The sequence below is a fragment of the Balaenoptera physalus genome (assembly GCF_965194825.1).
Source record: "Balaenoptera physalus genome assembly, contig: HAP1_SCAFFOLD_690, whole genome shotgun sequence".
Classification (NCBI taxonomy): Eukaryota; Metazoa; Chordata; class Mammalia; order Artiodactyla; family Balaenopteridae; genus Balaenoptera; species Balaenoptera physalus.
Window position 1 is genome coordinate 6687 of NW_028126069.1, and position 21287 is coordinate 27973.

The following is a 21287-nucleotide window of genomic DNA, read 5'->3' on the forward strand; positions in this document are numbered from 1 at the left end:
TTATTTTGTGGAATTTTTTTAAAAATAAATTTATTTTATGTATTTATTTTTGGCTGCGTTGGGTCTTTGTTGCTGTGCGCGGGCTTTCTCTAGTTGTGGCGAGCGGGGGCTACTCTTCCTTGTGATGCACAGACTTCTCACTGCGGTGGCTTCTCTTGTTGTGGAGCACGGGCTCTAGGCGCATGGGCTTCAGTAGTTGTGGCACCTGGGCTCAGTAGTTGTGGCTCGTGGGCTCTAGAACGCAGGCTCAGTAGTTGTGGTACACGACCTTAGTTGCTCCACAGCATGTGGGATCTTCCTGGACCAGGGCTCGAACCCGTGTCCCCTGCATTGGCAGGTGGATTCTTAACCACTGCACCACCAGGGAAGTCCCATTTGTGGAATATTTTTCTATACCATGTTACAAGGAACATATTTCTTTTCAACCTAAAGGTAAAATTCTTTGAAGAAAAATTTTGCTCTAAGTGCTCTAGATGCAACATGCACATAATCCTGATGAATGTAGACTAAGCATTTTGGGACACTGTCATATACATTAGGACCAAAGTACAGGCTGACCGGAAAGAAAGGGACCAGAAACTTCCAGCTCAGACTTTTCTATTTATGTATTTTCTCAACCATCTTTTCATTCTATTTTATTCATACTAGTCTATTCTGTATTCAGGTAAACAACCACCACCTGTTCACCCCCTCTCCTCCAAAAGAGGAAAGAAAGAATTTTTCCTTTGATGACAGCAACACATGACCCAGGAAGGTGGAGTATATTCTAAACTGTCCTTTTGTAATTCCTTGTTCTAAGCATCTGGCAAGACAAATTGGTCTTGACTTCCCTGGAAATGTTGGTTTCTTTCAATGAGTATAAGGGGTACAGAATCAACAGTGTTCCTAGTGTTCTCAAGACCAGTTATTGTATGGGTCAGTAAGGCTAAACCCTTCACCCCCAACCTGGTGTTAATTTAATGTTATTCTCAGTAAATATCTGAGACAGACTGAATTTGAGCAGAATATAAAGTATCTGGCTGAAATTGAATCAGGTTCAGTGTTCTAACATAGCGATTTGCCACTACCCACATCTATTTCGGTGGTATGCCTTTTTTTTTTTTTTTTACAACATGTACATTTAGAAACTTGGTAAGGTCCAAACTGTATCATAATTGACTTGAAAATGTCAGTTTCTTGGGATTGCCAAACTCAAACACTTTTCTTGGTATCTCAGTGAGAAATCAAATTTGAGGTTGAAGAGTATTGACCAGTAAGCTTCTTTTCTAGAGATTGTTACTCTACCTTTGGTCATGGACCAAGTTTAATTATTCCTATTGCTTTTATTTCCCATTCCTTAGGGAAGTGATAGGCACTTGTTTAGTCACCGGAAGTTGTGAGAATTTGTGGACCTCAGCAAAGACCCAAGAGACCTATGCAACAGTATTGTTTTCCTACTTATTACCCAGACCCAGTTTGTTTTAAAATCTGTTTACTGATTCCACCTGAGTTGCATGACTTAGTTGTAATATAATCTCTTGATTTCTTGAATTATCTCCAGACTGGACTTCATGATTGATTTCTTTTTCGCCTTTGACTTATTCAGATGGAAATAGGTTAAACAAACAGAAAAACTTGACTATTATTCAAAGGCTGAAGGATTCCTTCATTACTTCCCTCCATTTCCTTGGGAATCAATACCATTGGCTGTTTTCTTTTAGTTAGCATAGTTTTGCTTGCTTAATATAATTAATATAGTAATTTAAGAGTTATATATACGTGATCTGACTTAACCTTCCAATTCTATGGTGTAATATTACTACTGTCATTTTATGTGTGAGAAAGGTAATGTTCAGGGGGAGTTAAGGAATTTCTAATGACCATAAAATTAGGAGTCAGGACTGAAGATTCAGACCCAGCTCTCTCCGACATTAGTCACTGCTTTTAATCACTCTTCCGCTTGCTTTAATATTTCTTTACTGCCCACATAAAGTGCCATGTCAGAATCTAGAAATGGTAATTAACTGAGGAAATAGGAAATATTTTGATGTTTTTAGGGAAATTCAAAACATTGTAGAATAAAAAGCTGGACATGATTTTATTGGCAGTTTTATCGCGATGGCTTAAAAGAAATGAAGTTGTTCCTGAAGGTACCTAGTTTACTGTCGTGAAATATATTTGCTTTGCCTCATGCTGTATTTTGTAACATTTGGTCCTGGTAGGGTTTATTTGTGCGTGTAGTTTAATATAAAGATCTCAATTTTAACAAGTACTGGGAACTATTCGGAGAAAAAGCCAAAACAGATGTGTTTTTACTCTGTAGTTTTTGTTTAGGTCTGAACCTTTGATAGGAATTTGTTCCAGAAATGTGGTTATTACAGAAGATGAAGAAAGCCAAGCTGAACACAAAGTTAGATGACTTGTCTATTTAATTTTAGGTGATACTTGCCTAATGTCTTGAGAAAATATTTTTTCAACTTGTTTCAGAATTTGAATAGACTCTGTTGACATTTTATGCAAGCATGTATCTGTTATTCCTTTTTAGAAATTCGAAGTAAATTCTTCTTATAAAAATAATACACAATCAATAATACACGACCATTTTCTATGAGGAAATTTTCAAATGAAAAAACATTAATCTCTAAACATCCGTAACACCAACCAGTTAATATGTTAGTATGTTTCATTTGGTTTTTGACACACGCAAATGCACACAAAACTTAACATATAATTATATAATTTTATATGTAATTTTGTGTTCCAGTTTTCTACTTAATTAATAGCATTGTCTTATTTTGCATTTCTGTGACTTCCAGGGAGATATAATCTACTTTATTGGCCAGTTCTATCTAATTTGGGGTTCTCTGCTTGTGTGTATGGTGTATGTGTGTGTATAATTTAATATATATATGTGGGTGTGTATATATACACATATGTATAATTAGTTTTCTTGTTTTAGAAAAAGATGCATTGTATTCCTTTTAATACATCACAACTTACCCACTTTATTGGGAAGACTTTGCACATATTAAAATCTGCTATATTAGGACTAATCAAGAAGAGGTCAGTGTGACTAAGATGCTTTTTAAATGTTTTTTTGTATTGTATATAGCAACTGGAGCTGCTTTCCCAACAGAAATTTGAAGTAATGCCGAACCTGTGCTAATGAATAGATATAATTAATTGGAAAACTTCATCTGTTTTCCTCCAGTGTCTTAAAGACTTTAAAATAATCCCTCAGTAATTTAATCATATCTCCTAGTTTTCTCCTTTAATTTACCTAGCAATATTTTTTCTTTATTTTAAGATCATCTTCAGCCTAATCCAGATAGCCCTATTAAATTATCGTATCAAAAACCAACGATAATTTTCTATACCTTTTATTTTCATAGGGAAATATTTTGAGATCCACCAGTGTGATTAAAAAATAGAGCAGGTGGAAGTGGGGCAAGGGTGGGAATTGACATCTGATGCAAGAGCCAAGGAGGAAGCCATTGTTTTTCCTCTGGTCAGGTGATATCATGCTAGCCTTACATTTCTAAAATTTGAGTATCTTTGGAATTATATTCAACTGCAGCAGTTGAAGTTGTAAATGCTTTAATGTTTTCAAGGCATGTCTTTTAGTGACTAAACTTTTCTAGTGCATTTATTTCAGTAAGGTTGAGGGGATTTCTATTGGATGATCTTCTCCAAATGAGATAAATGTTCTAATGGTAACTGTCCTCCTGGAACACATATCTCTTGTTATTAAAAGTTTTCTAAGAGTACTGATGAATTTAAATGACTCACAGTAGCACAATAGGCATTTTAGTTAACCTGATTTTTAGCAACAACTTTTTTTTTCACTGTGAAACTTCTTATTCCAAGATGTTGGGGAAAAAGGGGAAAAACTACAAAGAAAAACATAAAATTTAAATGAACTGCCACTACTTAGATAAATCAGGGTCAACATTTTTTTTTTTAAACATCTTTATTGAAGTATAATTGCTTTACAATGGTGTGTTAGTTTCTGCTTTATAACAAAGTGAATCAGTTATACATATACATATGTTCCCATATCTCTTCCCTCTTGTATCTCCCTCCCTCCCACCCTCCCTATCCCCCGCCTCTAGGTGTTCACAAAGCACCGAGCTGATCTCCCTGTGCTATGCGGCTGCTTCCCACTAGCTATCTATTTTACATTTGGTAGTGTATATATGTCCATGCCACTCTCTCACCCTGTCCACATCTTACCCTTCCCTCTCCCCATATCCTCAAGTCCATTCTCTAGTAGGTCTGTGTCTTTATTCCCGTCTTGCCACTAGGTTCTTCCTGACCTTTTTTTTTTTTTCCTTAGATTCCATATATATGTGTTAGCATACTGTATTTGTTTTTCTCTTTCTGACTTACTTCACTCTGTATGACAGACTCTAACTCCATCCACCTCACTACAAATACCTCCATTTCATTTCTTTTTATGGCTGAGTAATATTCCATTGTATATATATGCCACATCTTCTTTATCCATTCATCCGATGATGGACACTTAGGTTGCTTCCATGTCCTGGCTATTGTAAATAGAGCTGCAATGAACATTTTGGTACATGACTCTTTTTGAATTGTGGTTTTCTCAGGGTATATGCCCAGTAGTGGGATTGCTGGGTCGTATGGTAGTTCTATTTTTAATTTTTTAAGGAACCTCCATACTGTTCTCCATAGTGGCTGTATCAATTTACATTCCCACCAACAGTGCAAGAGGGTTCCCTTTTCTCCACATCCTCTCCAGCATTTATTGTTTCTAGATATTTTCATGATGGCCATTCTGACTGGTGTGAGATGATATCTCATTGTAGTTTTGATTTGCATTTCTCTAATGATTAATGATGTTGAGCATTCTTTCATGTGTCTGTTGGCAATCTGTATATCTTCTTTGGAGAAATGTCTGTTTAGGTCTTCTGCCCATCTTTGGATTGGGTTGTTTGTTTTTTTGTTATTAAGCTGCATGAGCTGCTTGTAAATCTTGGAGATTAATCCTTTGTCAGTTGCTTCATTTGCAAATATTTTCTCCCATTCTGAGGGTTGTCTTTTGGTCTTGTTTATGGTTTCCTTTGCTGTGCAAAAGCTTTTAAGTTTCATTAGGTCCCATTTGTTTATTTGTGTTTTTATTTCCATTTCTCTAGGAGCTGGGTCAAAAAGGATCTTGCTGTGATTTATGTCATAGAGTGTTCTGCCTATGTTTTCCTCTAAGAGTTTGAAGGCATGGGAGAGACTTAAGTTACCCACAAGAAGATCCAGAGAATCATAGGTCTGAGAGTTTTTTAAGTGGGTATACTTGAGGATGTTTATAAGCTGAAAGAAAGTAGCCAGCAGAGGAAGGGTGTGAAGATCTAGGAGAGGAAATGATTGTTCATTTGTTTTCAAAAAGCTGAATACTTATCGTGTGCCTGGCCTTTTTCTAGGATCTGGGGTTCACACCATCTGTTATCCCTTCTGCAAGGACAGTTCAACTCATCCCCTGGTGAAGAGAAGTCAGATTATTCTTGGCATCCATTGCAGGTGTAGGAACTGTTCTGTACCTCTGAAGGGACTTTACTTAACCAGAGTAATAAGTTAGATATCAAAAGAAAGTAGAGCTGAAAGGACCTTAAAGGCCACTGTACTTAATTTTGCCTAATATTTTACATTGAATGTAAGAAAAGTTTATTGCAGAGCCCGTTCTCTTCAGAGTTCCTTCAGTGAACTTTATGTCTTCAATCCAGTGGGTCTAGCTCGTAGATTTTGGCCTCCTCCTCAATTTGCTTCTTCATCCATATTACATTTTGCCCGGACTATGGCAGAAGCTCCCGGGTGGTTTCGCGGCCCCTGGGCTCAGTTCCTCTAAGTTCATCTGCCTACTCGGGTTAAGTGATCTTCTAACATAAAAAGATACGCTTAAAATAATGCCGCTAATGGCTTGCCCACACAGAGTTAGTGCATACTAGCCGCCCAGCGTGTGCTCTGCACAGAGGCGTGTAGTCTGAACTGTGCTCGGCCAAGCCTCCTGGGGCTCTTTGGCCCTGAGGAAGGGGAGCTTTTGGGGATCACTCCCTTTATCTAATTGGTCCTTCAGCAGCGGGGCACCTTTTTCTAATCAGCGGAGGCACCCTTACTTAGCCAGTGGTAACCCCAGGCCTCATCACCTGTGGGATACAAGCCACGCTGTCTCCCAGGCTTGCTTCCGCCAACATCTCTATTTTCCTTTCTGTCTGTTCTCACACTTGGACCCCCTGGCCTTTAGTCATCCCCACCTGCAGTATTTACAGTGCCCAGCAGGTGTCAGGCTTGAGTGTCTTTGCACAGGTGCTCCCTCTGCAGTTAATGCACCTCCTACTCCACCTCTGCATAGCCTCAGCTTTTTAGATTCTGCTTCAGGGTTATCATGAAGCTGTCACTTAGATATAACATTTTGCCTCCAAGGAACCTCTGTGCATAAAGGTTATGCTTCTTTATCTCATGTGATTCCAATTTTCATGGCCCTCCTTAATGCAGGCTTTAAGGGCAGGAGTCGTTTCTTATCCTTAGCACAGAGCAGATGCTTTTTTTTTTTTTTTTAAGGTGCTTTTTAATGATGATAAAATGTATGGTTTAAATCACTCATTTTACAATAATTTTGCTTTAGGTTGTGACAGAAATAAAGTTTACAGAAGTCGTGTTCCTGCGATAAGAAATAAAGATGTGACCTTCCAGTTGTGTAAAGCTCTTAAATGCTGTGTAAATGCGTCGGGTGCGCTAAGGAACCTGGAGCTAAATGGGCTAGTTCTGAGAGAGAGAGACTTAACTATGTTAACAAGGTAAGCCTTCGTTGTATCCTGCCAACATTTGATAGTTGCTTTTGGGGCAAGCTAAACCAATAAAAGTTTAAACTTTTTCTCTCCATTAAAGGGATTGAATAAATTGGCCACTTTATCAGCACCTCATGCCTGTCACATTAATGGCTGAACTAGAAAATCAGAAGGATCAGCACAGGTTTTATTTTCTTAATCCTTACCTCAGGGTGGAGAAAGGTCAATCCCGAACTGAACCCCAAGTTTAGACCAGGAAGCCCTCGGGTTCCTTATAGTATCTCAGAAATATGGGAAAGTAGAAAGGAACGATAAAGTGTAGGGCAGATTAGCCTCATTTTCCTGTGAAGCTTGAGGAGAGGGAGGGAGGAGGTGGATGACCATGGGCAGTTGGGCAGGTTGTGCACTGTACAACACCATAAATGTAGAACGTTTGCATATATTATTATGACAGCCTTCTGACAGATGGAAATGGTGTCTTGAGGAAGTACCTTTTTCTGTTTCTCTTAGAGAAGTGCTTCTCAGTGGGGGTGATTTTGTCCCCTCGGGGATATTTGGCAATATCTGGAGACACTTTTGGTTGTCACAAGTAGCTGATGTGTTACTGGCATCTAGTAGGTAAGGACAGGGATGCTGCTAAACATCCTACAGCGCACATGGCAGTCACACACAACAAAGAAACAAAGTCACACATTGCCTAGCTCAAAATGTCACTAGAGCCGGGGCTGAGAAACCCGGGTCTAGAGGATGAAGGTGAACCTCCCTGTCTGGTCATTTTTCCCTGCTTGTTCTGGAGAAATGAGTGCTGGAGAGGGAGTGAACCATTTCTGACTCTACATCCAATATGCTCCAGCAGCCCGTAGTACATCATGTACTCATAGGGCCAGTGTGCCTGGAGGAACCCAAGGCCACCTGATGGCAGAGCTGTGGATCAGGGTGACAGCCAACATGGGAAAAGCCTTCCTGCCTCCAGGCCCTCGGTTCACCAGGCCCAGGTGTCTCTTCCTTCCATCCATGGGCCTCTGAGATGAACCAGCTTTCCTTGTCCCTCCTAAGCTTCCCAGGTTGTGAGTCGTTGCCTCTCAAGAGTGGGGCACAGTATCCTCAGGTTTGCTTTCCACGCTGCCTCCTGAACCAGTTTTGGAAGGTTTGTGGATGATCAGTTGGGGGATAACAGGTAGAAAATTGAGACAAAACAGTGAACTCCGAGACTGGTGACTGGGTTCAAATTCCAGCTTTTCCACATGTCAGATGTATGGCCTTAGGCAATTCACTGAACATCTCTGTGCCTCAGTTTTCTTGTCTGTAAGATGGGGGTGAGAACAATAGTGCCCACTTCATAGGGCTATGGTGAGGATCGAGTTAGTATTTGGCATGTATTTGGCATGTAGCAAACAACATGTAAGCGGTAGGTGTTCCAGGCCTCATTCCACGTTAATTTTTGGTATCTGCATGAGTTTACTAGGGCTGTCATAACAAAACACCACAGTCTGGGTAGCTTAAACCACAGAAATTTATTTCTCACCGTTCTGGAGGCTGGAAGTCCAAGGTCAAGTTGTCAGCAGGGTTGGTTTCCTCTGAGGCTCCTGAGGGAAGAGCCTGCTCCAGCCTCTCTCCTTGGCTTGCAGAGCGCCGCCTTCTCCCTGTGTCCTCACAGGGCTTTCACCCTCTGGGCAGGCCTGGTGTCTCTCTGTGTGTCTAATCTGCATTCCTTATAAGGACACCAGTCAGATTGGACTGGGATCCACCCTAATGGCCTCATTTTAACTTAATTACTCTTTAAAGGCCTGATCTCCCAATACAGTCACATGCTGAGGTACTGGGGTTTAGGGCTTCATCCTGTGAATTCCGTGGTGGACACAACTCAGCCCATGACACCTGACAAGGACCTGGTAACAACACCAACATGGTTCTAACCATGTTTAACTGTGATACCAGATGCAAAAAAAAGCCAGGACAGACCTTGAGGCCATTACTCTAAGTGAAATTAGAGAAAGACAAATACTGTATGATCTCACGTATACGAATCGAAGAAAACTGAGCTCATAGAAACAGAGAACAGTTTAGTGGTTGCCAGAGGTGGGAGTAGGGGGGATGGGAAAGGTGGTCAAAAGGTACAAACTTGCAGTTATAAGAGAAACAACTCCTGGGGATGTAATGTACATCGTGATGACTATAGTTAAAAATACTGTTTTCTTTTTTTTTAAACATCTTTATTGGAGTATAATTGCTTTACAATGGTGTGTTAGTTTCTGCTGTATAACAAAGTGAATCAGCTATACATATACCTATATCCCCATATCTCCTCCCTCTTGCATCTCCCTCCCACCCTCCCTATCCCACCCCTCTAGGTGGACACAAAGCACCGAACAATACTGTTTTTTAATTTGAAAGTTGCTAAGAGTATAGATCTTAAAAGTTCTCATCACAAGAAAAAAATTGTAACTATGTGAGGCGGTAAATGTTAACTAAACTTATTGTGGAAATTATTTTGCAATTTATACACATATCAAATTACTATGTTGTACACCTGAAATTAATATAAAATTATATGACAATTATATCTCAGTAAAATGGGGGGAAAAAAGGAATCCAATATCTCAGGTATAAAGCCTCCCTCCTCCTTCCCTCTCACATTCCCGGGAAGACCTCAGTCCCGGGCCTTGCACCTGCCTTGAGTATATTCCTATTAACTGTGTCAGTAGATGGTAGGTGCTTCCCTTCCACACCTTCCTTTGCTCGTCATTGGAGAATATGCTAGAGCGACACTATAAGAGTGATCACATACCTCCGATTTTTGTGGACAATCATGGTTTCAAAAATTCTGTCCTCTTGTCCACCTAAGAACACTGGTATTTTTCATACTACAGGTTCCAAAATGTGGTTCAGAAATCATGGTCACGGTGCCTGCCATGCCAGGATGGCAACTTGGAGGTCTGGGGAGGGCGTGGCAGGTGGCAGGTGGGGAAAGGCGGCAGCCAGAAGGAGGAGAGGACAAAGAAAAAGACCCAGGAAATTTGTATCTCTAGAACAAATTCCCAAATAGTAAGAGTTTACTGTAGCAGCAAGTCCTAGCCTCTAGTTTACCGCTAAATCTAGTCCTCAAGGAGCACAGCAGTCAGAACATTTAATACAAAATTTCCTAGCTCTAAAACGGAAATATTAATACCTGCTTGTTGTGTTTGGAAGTTATTTCAAAAAGTAACGCTAATATCAATAAAGCCCTTTATAAAAGAGCTAAAGGAACTCTGTAAGTATTACTTTTGTTTGTTTGTTTTTCCATCACTCTTCATAGCTGCCAAGCAGTAACGGCTGTCTTTGTACTGAATCCCGGAAGTGTCTCTGTATCCTGGAAGTATTGCAATGATCGTCTTCACACCTGCAAAATATTCCTGCACCGTGTACGCAAATGATTATGGCTCCGCTCTCGGGCCTCATCTGGGAGCTACTGCATGTGAGGATCAAATTGATACACATTAGGGCATCCTCAGCGGTCTTTGGCAAAGGCCTATAGATTACCTCGCTATCCAATCTGTTAAGGACAGCAGAGCCTGAGTGGAAAGAACAATGCGCTCGTCAGTTGGGAAAAGCTCCTCCAGGTATCAACAGATAACAAGCAAGGCAATCTCACTGTGCAGGTTGATTAGAACTGGGTTTGTATTTTGGACAATAAACTCTCCTTATGATAGTCTCCCAGTCATTAAGTATCTCTGCTGTAAGAGAAAACTGGGGCTATTAACTTCTCCAGATAGAACCCGAGGGAAAAGTGATCATTTCTTTTATAAGCAGAAGGGAAGGTTCTGCTCAATAAAGATCAATTAAACATCTCTGTTAAAAGACTGCTTGGAGCTGGTGCCAAAGGAAATTCCACTGTATTAACCCGTGCTCCCTCCAACCCTCCCCACCTCTGTAGCTTGCGCTGGGGAAAATTGTAAGAGGACGCTGGCTATTGTAAGCTTTATAAGGTGACAGTAGCTCTCACATCCGTGGCTGAATGATCTTTGATGTTGAGTGACTTTTCCTGCATTTAGCAGGGGTATTCCCAGAGGATGGCAGGCAAATCAAACGCTCCTCTGAATTCAGCTGAGCATCAGTCATCCTCATGAGGGAGTAAAAAAAAGAATATAACAATAGGTACCGGGAAAAATGATATGGTGGTCTGAGCTAGTAATTCCCAGGATGCAGGAAGAGTTTTGGGGGCCCTAGAAAATCCACTGCATAAAGAAAACCCGCCACAATCTCCACCAGCATCTTATAGTTACCACCTCATTCTTGTCCTTTAAAATACAGTGTGCTTGTCCTTTAAAATACAGTGTGTCTTGTACATTAAAATACAGTGTGCTTCTACTCTCTGGCTTAGACTGCATCCTCTCATGTAAATTCCATCTGTTCTTGCTTGAGGGAGGGCAGACACAACCTTGACTTTATCCTCCTGATGAGGGTGATGTTTCATGGTGTTGGGAGGATTTTCATTGGGTCAATTGCCTGATTGAGACATAGCCTTAGTGAGGTGACAAATAGCAGGCATTAATGTCTCTTTTTTAATGGTATGATGAATGGTCTAAGAGAAGGGTCAGCAAACTGTAGCCAGCCGCCTGTTTTTGTAAATAAATGATTGGACCACAGCCAGACCAGTTCATTCATGAATTTTCTCTGGCTCCTTTTGCGTCGAGTAGTTGTGACAGAGACCTAATGGCCCACAAAGCCAAAGATACTCCCTGGCCCCGGCCACCCCTGATCTAAGACCGTTCCCACAGTCCTCTGATGATAAGAATCACCTGGATCATTTGTTCAAAAGACAATTTCTGGGTCCAGTTTGGAACCCCTGAGTCAGAATCTCCAGGGAAGGGGCTTTGGGAAGGTAGAGTGAACAAGCTTCCCGGGTGATTCTTATCCCCAGGGAACTACTGGTCTCAGGTGTGCCTGCCTACCAGGTAAGGAGGAGGTTTTCAAAGAGGCAGTGGGGGTGGGGGGTTGGGCGGAGTTTGCCTTGGAGAGCACAGGCCTCGCGGTTTCACTGCTGGGACTGCATCCCAGCTCCGCTTCTCCCCGAGCTTCGCCACCTCAGGTAAGTTCCTTTTAACACTGTTTCCTCTGCTGAGAAGTGAGGGTCATGGTGCCCGGTTGGCAGTATGTGTATATACGCTGAGAGCCTAATCCAAGGCTCCGTAGTGGTCACCCTCACTAAGAGGAGCAGCGCCATGTAAACACAGAAGACCCCGCTGTGGAAACGTCTCATAAATAAGACAGGCCCAGCGGGGCTTTTCAGTAGTCCACGGTGTACAGCTGTTTTCCTCAGAAGGAAAAACTCCCTTAAAGGAATCTCCCATTACGTTCAGGACGGTATACGGCCCTTTAGAAACTCAATTCTCCACAGAATGCTGAGTATTGCAAGAGGTTATCATTGGCTGTTTTAGGATATAGCTGAGTTTGCAAAGGAATATTTAATTTCATGACTGAAAACTCTGGTACTTAGCACGAGACAGACATATATATATATTCTGTTTCTGAGGTTAATGTTTTTAAAAACTCTTTGCCTGACGAGATCAAGCAATTTCAGCCATTCGTGTAGCTGTTGAAAGTCAGTTTTTAGATAAATTGCGCATAAATCCTTGCAAGACACAGGACCCAATAATACTTCAGGTTACCAGGGAGTTTCATATTTTACTAAAAGGGGGAAAAAGTCAATCTTGAATCTTTTAGTCCGATGACCAAAGAATTGCTCCATTGATTTTGTTCAGCTACTCAGGTGGGTGTGCAGTTGATCCTGATTGGATCTTATTTAAAGTTTACTTTTTCTGGGAAGTATTAATTCGAATGTAGTATGGGTAATACTGGAATACTAGAGCCTCTTTAAAGCCACTTTACACAGCTTGTGTAAACATCCTAGGGTAGTTTCCTCTTAACATTTTCACAAATATAGAACTTGAGTTTGCTGTATGTTTTCCGCTTTTTAAGAGAAGAGGGAGGTAAAGGCTTGGCTAAACAATGTACCTAAAACCCAGGCTAGAGGGCAATGGATTCATATTCTTAGAGGAACAGGTAAACAAGAACAGCATGAATTCTGCCAGGTATGATTTAGGTTTGTGAAGGAAGGAGAAAAAGCACACTTGTCAAATGAGTGTGGTTTGCTGATTTCTTTATTTTTAAACTTAGTTTTAAACGAAAGTACCAGTGAGACCCGAGAAAAACGAATCTGCAGAGGGCAGGGGGAGGGGTATTCTTCATTTGTATTACATGCAGTGTTGGAATCGTGCTGTGCCCTGAAACACAGCTGGATGAACAGGGTAGTTCAGGGTCTGCCTGGATTAACTCCTTAAGCAAATTTCTAGGTTGCCAGGCCGGCTGGTTGAGCTCCAGGCTGGTGGCTAGTGATGCCGTGTTGTTCCTTTCCGCTCACCTCAAGGCGAAAACCCGGAAGTGCCGACCACCAGTAGCTGCATGTACCCCTTGTGGGATGTCCAATGCTGAGAGATTCTCTTAGGCTCATGCCTCCTGTGCAGATGCTCCCCACACACACCCCCCCGCCCAGCTCCCAGAGTTCCCATGGCTCACACCTGGTGCCAGCCAGCAGCCGCGGACCTGCCTGTAGGCCCTCGTGAAGGCCTGCTGCTCGTCCTGAAAACCTGCTGCTACTCGAGAATCCAGAGGGGCTGCTCCTCATGGGGCGCCGTCTTGGCTAGAGGCTGCCTACATCTTCTGTGGGCTTTGCCTCCGTGGTTTCCAAGGGGGCAGATGGGGGCTGCCGGGCCTTATTTGACGGGAGACATGAATATCTGGGCTAGGTTCACTTCAGGGATTCATTGTTTTCCTGATAGGTATGAGTGATAATTTTTGTTTGTTTTGTATGTGGGTGGGGTCATGGAAATACTTGGGGATGGTAATCAAACTCAGCTGAACTGAGTTTGCTGTCACTTAGCAGTGTGATCTTGGACAGGTCTTTTAACCTTTCTGGTCTCCATCTGTAGAATGGGAATTATAATACTAGTCTCATTTGCCTCTGAGATTGTCATGAAGAGACAGTGAACTACATATACGAAAGTGCTTTCAGAATGGCAATGTACTCTGTATGCAGTGTGTGTGGCAGATAGCATCCCAGTTTGAATTTCAATGAGATTCAGAACTGTGATTAACAAGGCAAGCAGAGCCAGGATGGGGTGAGGCAAGCAGGGTGGGTAGGGCGCTAAGTGAAGGAGGCACTCCCTCACGGGGGTGTTTACATGCGGCTCTGAACCAGCAAGACGCTGAGAGTCAGTGTCTCCTTCAATTTTGCACTGTAGTCACCCTGCTTGCCTCACCCAAACCCCTGTCCTGAGTGAAAGTAAAATACATGCCCATGAAAATTATACATGTGATATACACTTTTGTTGTAACAAAGTCCACCAGTACCTAATTAACCTTGACAGATGTTACCGCTGGGACAATTTCTGGGGTGTCTTTCCTGGCATTTTTCATACATGTACAACCTTAAACTAGCTTTTGTTCTCACCTCATGGGCAGCGCAGAAACATGGGGAAGAAACACCAATCTGATCTCAAAACCTCATGCGTGTTCTAGATCTTTGTCATGGGTGTATTTGTAGACTCTGTGGAGGGGTCACACAGCACATGACACGGCCAAACATGTTGAACCTACGTCACCCAGCTTTCTCTCCCGTACACCAAGTCTTCAGTAGCTGCTCCAGGACCTCCACCTCCCCCGTCTTTAAAAACTCCAGGTACTTCTTTTCTTCCATCTCCTGGTTGGCTGGCTGGCTGGCTGCCTGCCTCTCTCATCCACTACTTCCTCTTTCATCTCTTCTCATGAAGACTAATCTGGCCATTTGAGGACTCTTTATCTCTCTTACTGTCTCTCAGATCAGTTCCATAAAGGATCTGGGTAGTAAAAAAAAGACTCCCCTTCAGGCATGGGTATGAGGGAGAAAGGTTGTCAGTAGCTCCATAGGTTTTGTTCCTGACATATAATATCCATATGTACTTCTTCCTGGCCCCTCCTCCACACTTTTGAAATGCGATCACGCTGTCCCTACTGTCTTCTAACTCAGCGGTCCCCCACCTGTTCGGCAGCAGGGACCGGTTTCCTGGAAGAGAATGGTTCCACGGGGGAGGGGGCGGGGGGCTCAGGCAGTCGTGCAAGCGATGGGGAGCGGCAGATGAAGCTTCGCTGGCCTGCCCGCCGCTCACCCCGCCTCCAAACAGGCTGTGGAGCGCTGTTCTAACTGGCATTGTGTCACTTAACGATGCATCGCAGAGCTCTCCAGTGGTACTTCCAAGCTGATGTCATCGTTTTTAACAGCTGCCTGTATTCTACCCTGCCAGTGTGTCATAATTTAACCCCTTCTGTACTAGGAGATGTGTGTTTCTCCTTTTTCACTCTTGCAAATAATCTGCGTTGAAAATCCTCCTACACTTTTCACTTCCTTGTGTGCTTAGAAGTTTAATTTGCTGGGTCAAACAGGATGATGTGCATTTTGATAGCACATTATGGGAAGGTTGATTGTGAGCACGGCATGGGCTCTGTCCCTGATATTTTTCTTCCTGTCCAACCTCCGCTAGATTCACCTTCACATACAGTTTTCATTCACAGCTTGAGGGCTGTAAGTAACAACTGTCAGAGTTGTTTTTCTAAAATACCTTCGGTAAGCTATCGTGTATGGCACCAGTGTGACTGCTTTGGGAATGGTAGCTCCCAGGAGGAATGAGATGTTTCCCCTACTCCATATGGACCATCCTGCAGTTTGGCCTGCAGAGGCCTCGGGGTGCTTGAAGGCGCAGGAGAGGGAGCTGTGTGGACCCATTGCCGCCCAGTGGCCGCTGAGAGGACGACGTCCTTGTTCGCAGGCTCAGGCACCAAATCCCTGGGAACTCGTAGGAATGCTCGAGGGGCACTTTACTGGAGGCTGAAGTCCTGCATGAACAGCAGGGAGGTGGGAGCTAGTGACATCTGGGCTACTGTTACAGTGACTCCATGTGCAGCCATAGGCTGGCGCCTGGGGCAACTCAGGTGACTGTGGCTTTGGAGTGAATTTGCGTTTTATGGCTCACATGGTATCTACAGATATTAGGAGACAGCGGCAATATGCCAGGAGCAAGTCGTTTCTGGGCAGTGCTTATCTGCCTTCAGGGACCTCTGCCATAATTCTGTGGTCCATAAGTTGGGAACCACTGAGGTGGGATATTGGAAAGCTGAGTGCAAATGAAATCATTAACTCAATGTCAAGGGGAGCGTGCTCTTGAAAGGAATCCTGGGGTGAGTTCTCACCATACGGAAGGAACACCGGGTTGTTCCCATTCAGGATCCTAAAATGACTCCCTAATGTAACAAATCAACTTCTCTGGGCAGCTTGTTACCCCTTCATAACGAGTCCCCACCCTATAATGAGCCCTGTTTCCTGTGGCTCTGATCAGGGCAGGTGCTGTCACTGCTATCGGCAAACAGAAGGCTTCTTTTTGCTTCTAAGTCATTGCTTCTGCTTTTTGTACCTCCGTGAAACCCCACCTCCGTCCCTTTGGTAATCTAAAGCCTACCATCTTTGCTGCCCTTCTTAACGCCCACTGCTCCAAGTCCTCTCAGCAACTTGGGCTTTTAGTGACTTTGGATTTTGTGAACTCCTGAAGCTTTTACATTTGGTGTCAGACATTTGCTGTGGTCTCTGTTTCGGGTCTGTCACTTGTCTTCTCGGCTAGACTGTGACTTCTGACATCAGTGATGCTGCATGTTTTCATAGCTCCTTGAAGGGAGTTGCTGGACACAAAATAGTGTAATATTTCAGTGACTTGCTGCGTGATAAAAAAATGAAAGCCTTTTTGTAAATGGAGATGTTCGTATATTAGATCTGCTTTATGTAGACATTTTAAAAATCTTTCATTCATTCAGTCACGCATACACACGCACACACGCACGTACACTCCTCATACAGGGCTGGTCACAGGTGTAGGCGCATAGCCTTCCGCTTAGAACAGAAATGTGTTCCTGCGAAAAGCATGCCCACCAATGTGGACAATCAAGCCGATGGTTCATAAAAACGGAGCCAATCTGCTTGGATCGAGACTGGGCATCCAGACCCCGTGGATCACGTGTCCACTTTCCCAGGCCTGGCGTGCTGCTCGGAAAACACTTGTTGGGTGAGTCGTGGCCATGTATCTATTGGATTCAGCTCTGCTTCCTCTTGCTCTGCTTTGTGTTGACTTTATGTGAACAGTGGATTGCTGGCCTCTGGGTTAAGGGGAGTTATTTAATGCACACAGGCCAATGAACAACCACTAACTGTTGCGAGTTCAGGGGATCTAATATCTTGGGAGGATTTATACCAATTACTTAACTGCCTGAATACCAACCTTCCTATTAGTTTTATGATAAGATGCGCTTAGGTCTCACGTTTATCCCGAGAAGACAGCCTTATCCAAATCATCTATATTTTAGCAGGCAGTACCAAACTTCAGGCCTCAGAAACACATTTTAAATAATTCTTGCCATGCCATGTATTTTAAGTATCATTAAAAAGCCACTTTCTTAACTTTTAAAAATATGTGTGCAGTAGATTTTGTGAAGCCTATAATAAGTCTATGAAAAATTGATTACTTTCCCACAGGTATAGGTTCAGATTTTTATTTTGCTTGCCAAATGAAAACTCTCGTATGCGTGGGTCCTTTATCTTATTTATGCCCTCTGAATAGAATCACCATGTTCCCAAACAAAGAGAAATGGGTTACTCGGATTGAGTAGCCTAATCCCTTCCTGTGGTGGGCAAAGGAGTTTGTGCAGCTCTAAACTAGGAAGCATGGATTTCCCTTTCAAATGCCTCATTTTCTTATTCTTTGCCTTTCACTCAGCTCCATGTAAATTGGGTCAGAATATAACATGGGTGCTGAGGTGAGTTTCGGCTGCTGGTGGAATGTGCGTGTGATGGAAATAGGTCGCTTTAGGACCCAAGGATGATGCAGAGAGAGGTTTACAGTCAAAGATGATAATCGTTCTGTCCTTTAGTTAGCATTCCTGGTTTCTTTTCTTTTTTTTTAACTGAACAGTATGTGCCAATGGCCCCCACGTACTTTCGTCTCAGTTCTCTGGCCCTCATTGCTACAAGCTGGTTATGGCGTTGGCTGCTTTCCCAGCATTCATTCTCTCCCTGATCATGAACCATGGCTCAGCACCCTGGTTGAGGGATAGGGAAGGATGGGGTATCATCATGCTCCCCTGTGCCTAAGTCTCTTCTGAATTATTCCCTCTCCACCCTTCCATCTGAGAGTTCTGGATACTTGTTAAGCCCCCAGAACAGAAGAGGTGGGGGAATTGGGCACCTTGTGCAGGTGACAGTGGCATAGATATAGCGCCTCGCCCATAACTAAGGTGGGAGTAGAAACAGCCTTCTGAGCTGGGGCGGCGGGTGAGCACACAGCTCTCACTCCACAAACAAGGATGAAATAGGCAGCGCACAGAGGCTCAAGAGACCGCTGTGATGAGTAACTCTGAGTACAGGGGGCCACGGCGGTGCTCTGTGAGCTTGGACACTTACACTGGGGCTACAATGTGGACAATCTCAAGGACCATGGTGGTGAGTGTGAACCGATTCGGCCTTGAGGGGCCAGGAGGGCTTTTCAGCTGGAGACTTTTGAGAGTGTGATTGGACCCGCGGCTTTTGAAATTGTCTTAAAGAGAATTGAGAAGTTGTCCTGTTTAGTGGTTTTAAAAATTTGCTTTGATGATCTCCCCGAGGGGCTGTTCTGGTGGGAGGATCTGGGGAAAGAAGCCGAGAGGCTGGGACCTTGGGCTCCTTTTCCCATTGATTCAGCAGTTCCGCCTCTGTTTTACTTCTTGAGCTGACAGGTAAGAGTCCCTTCATCCATCCTTTCCTCTGTCCTTTCCTCCTTTCCTCTCTTCCTGTGGTTAAACACATAAGTTGGAAACTTTTGTTAACTGTTTTTAAGTGTACAGCTCAGTAGTGTTAAGTATACTCAGTGTTAAATAGATCTCCAGACTTTTTCCTCTTGCAAACTGCAACTCTAGTCTCTTTCAATAACAATTCCCCCTTTTCACCTCCCTCCAGCCCTTGGTAACCACCATCCTACATTGTTTCTATGAATTTGACTAGCCAAGATTTCTTTTCAAAAAGCAATCAAGCAGCTGAGAAGGCTTGATAGCCTCCTGATGTATCCATCATTCCTCACTGTCTGCACCCGCCCCCCAGACAGGGAGGAAACTGAAATCCCAGAGGTCCTGGGAGGCCCAGGTGGCCACACAATGCAGATGTTATTCACACGGATACTTAAGCCGGATTGCCAGGTTCACATTTTGGCTCTGATGCTCTGTATGTGACACTGGGCAAGTGATGTAACGTAGTGCCCCAGTTTGCTCATCGGTTAAAGGGACGTGATGGTAACAGAATCTGCTTTATAGCCTTGTTGTGAAGATTAAGTGAGGTAATCTACATAAAGCACTGGGAATAGGGCCTGACACTTATGTACGTGTCTGCTATGATTGTTAAGTGACTTCCTAGCATGACACAGTTCCTTGTAAGGAGAGCTGTGACTTTGGGCCTACAACCAGCTCCCGTGGTGCATGTCTTTTGAGTTTCCACTTAAGACTGAATAGATAGGTAGCTTTGACTGGCAAGGTTTCCTGCTACACATCCCTATCTTTCATCTAGGGCATGCCATTCATCTTGAAGGATGCTCCATCAATATCTTAATCCTCAGGGGGAAAGTCATGCAGTTCACATCATACAGCACAAGAAGGCCGGTCATGCGATGGCATTAATTCAACAGATATTTATGGAATGCTTTGATGTAAGGACACCTGGGGTAGATGCTGGGGACACTGAGCAAACCAGCCCCAAATCCCTGCTCTCGAGGAGCTTGTGTTGTCTTGGGGCAAACCTTTGTAATGCAGCCCTTTTAATCAATGAAATGTTTTTCCTGAACTCATCTAGCTAAGGAAGATGAAAAGTTTGCTTAAAAATATTCAGGTTTGGAAAGGAACGCTCTAGACCTGTTGCTGATGGTGCTTTCGAAAACTGGTTCGTAAAAATAGACACTAAACATGGCGTAGAAATACTGGTGATTTCAGATTTGAGGCGATTTTTCAGATACAAAGTTTGCAAGTCGGTTTATCTCCAGTGCTTATTCTGGGGTTGCGTGTGCAGTACAGTCCCTCATACTTAGAACTCGGTAAGGACAGCATAAGACTCACTTTACCTGTGCTTCAATCAGATGTCAGGAGGAATGTGGGATTCCTCCTGCCTACGCCTCTCCTGGGCTTCCTCCTTTCCTCCTCAATGTGGGCAGATGACATTCAGACTCAGAGGAAGCAGAAGCAGGGGTAGTGCGGTTGGGACTGATCTTCCAGAGGGAAGAAAATAGGAATTGCCATCACAGGCTGGGGCTTTCTAGCTATCTGCGGTACAGATACCATGCTGCTTGCTACCTCCTTGGCTATTTGGGTTATAGCCGGTGCTGTAAAGCACAGCTCTTCTTTCCTGGGGTCCTACAAGTACTTCATTGGTAGGTACTTCCCAACACAGCATTTCCAGGGTGCCACTGCTAGTCAGTCAAGGTTGCTGGGTGATAGGCATTCCCATGTACTGTTAGAAACTGCTGGGACCTGTGTGGCGGCCTTAAAGCTAACGGACACAATCACCCGCAGCCGTGGCCCATTGTTCATTGCCCGCTATCCCCACTTGTTTCCCGTTAAGAGACTGCTATTTTGTTCAGCTAGGGTGGAGAACCCTTGATCTTAGGGAGCAGGGGGGCCCCTCTTTTAACCCTAAGGGATGAAGTGTGGAGGTCTGGGCCAGTTGTAATAAACCCATTCCCAAACCCAAACCCATCCTCCTTTACAACTCTAAGTGTCAGTGTGACACTGGCCAACGAGTCTGGTGGTTTCTAGGAAATATTTTAAAAAATTTCCCATATAGGACTTCCCTGATGGCGCAGTGGTTAAGTATCTGCCTGCCAATGCAGGGGACACAGGTTCGAGCCCTGGTCTGGGAAGATCCCACATGCCGCGGAGCAACTGGGCCCGTGAGCCACAACTACTGAGCCTGCGCGTCTGGAGCCTGTGCTCCGCAACAAGAGAGGCCGTGATAGTGAGAGGCCCGCGCATCGCAAGGAAGAGTGGCCCCCGCTCGCCGCAACTAGAGAAAGCCCTCGCACAGAAACGAAGATCCAATGCAGCCAAAAATAAATTAAGTAATTATTTTTTTTTAAAAAAAAAGAGCTTTAAAACCAAAGGTCAGGGGAATGACTGCTAATGAGTTTGGGGCTTCTTTTTGGGAGGATGAAAATGTTCTAAAATTGATCGTGGTGATGAATGTACCAAAAGAATTTAATTGTACACTTTAATGGGTGAATCGTATGGTATGTGGATTGTCTCTCAATAAAGCTGTTATTAAAAAAAAAAAATGGTCTGCAGGTAGCTAGACTTAAATTATAAAAACAAATATTAAGCCTGTAAAAAAAAATACATAGGGGATAAAAATACTTGTTATATTTATGCAATTTTAAAATAGCT

General features: G+C 43.4%; 1 long non-coding RNA gene and 1 pseudogene across 3 annotated transcripts in view; both read left to right on the plus strand.

The window, feature by feature from the left end:
• The first annotated feature begins 264 nt into the window (after nt 1-264).
• LOC309653615 (ELKS/Rab6-interacting/CAST family member 1-like) overlaps nt 265-21287 on the plus strand; it is a 159305-nt pseudogene continuing 138282 nt past the window's right edge. The window contains exon 1 of the transcript XR_014268826.1: nt 265-754. The product of XR_014268826.1 is annotated as an ELKS/Rab6-interacting/CAST family member 1-like (transcript). The remainder of the gene's footprint in view (nt 755-21287) is intronic.
• Nucleotides 761-20859, plus strand: LOC309653616. Of its 2 annotated transcripts, XR_014259278.1 has the most exons (5): nt 761-1422; nt 5139-5263; nt 6617-6788; nt 10075-10378; nt 20692-20859. It is a non-coding gene; the product is annotated as an uncharacterized lncRNA (long non-coding RNA). The 2 variants fall into 2 exon arrangements; XR_014259279.1 differs by lacking the exon at nt 20692-20859 and having other exon boundaries at nt 10075-11404.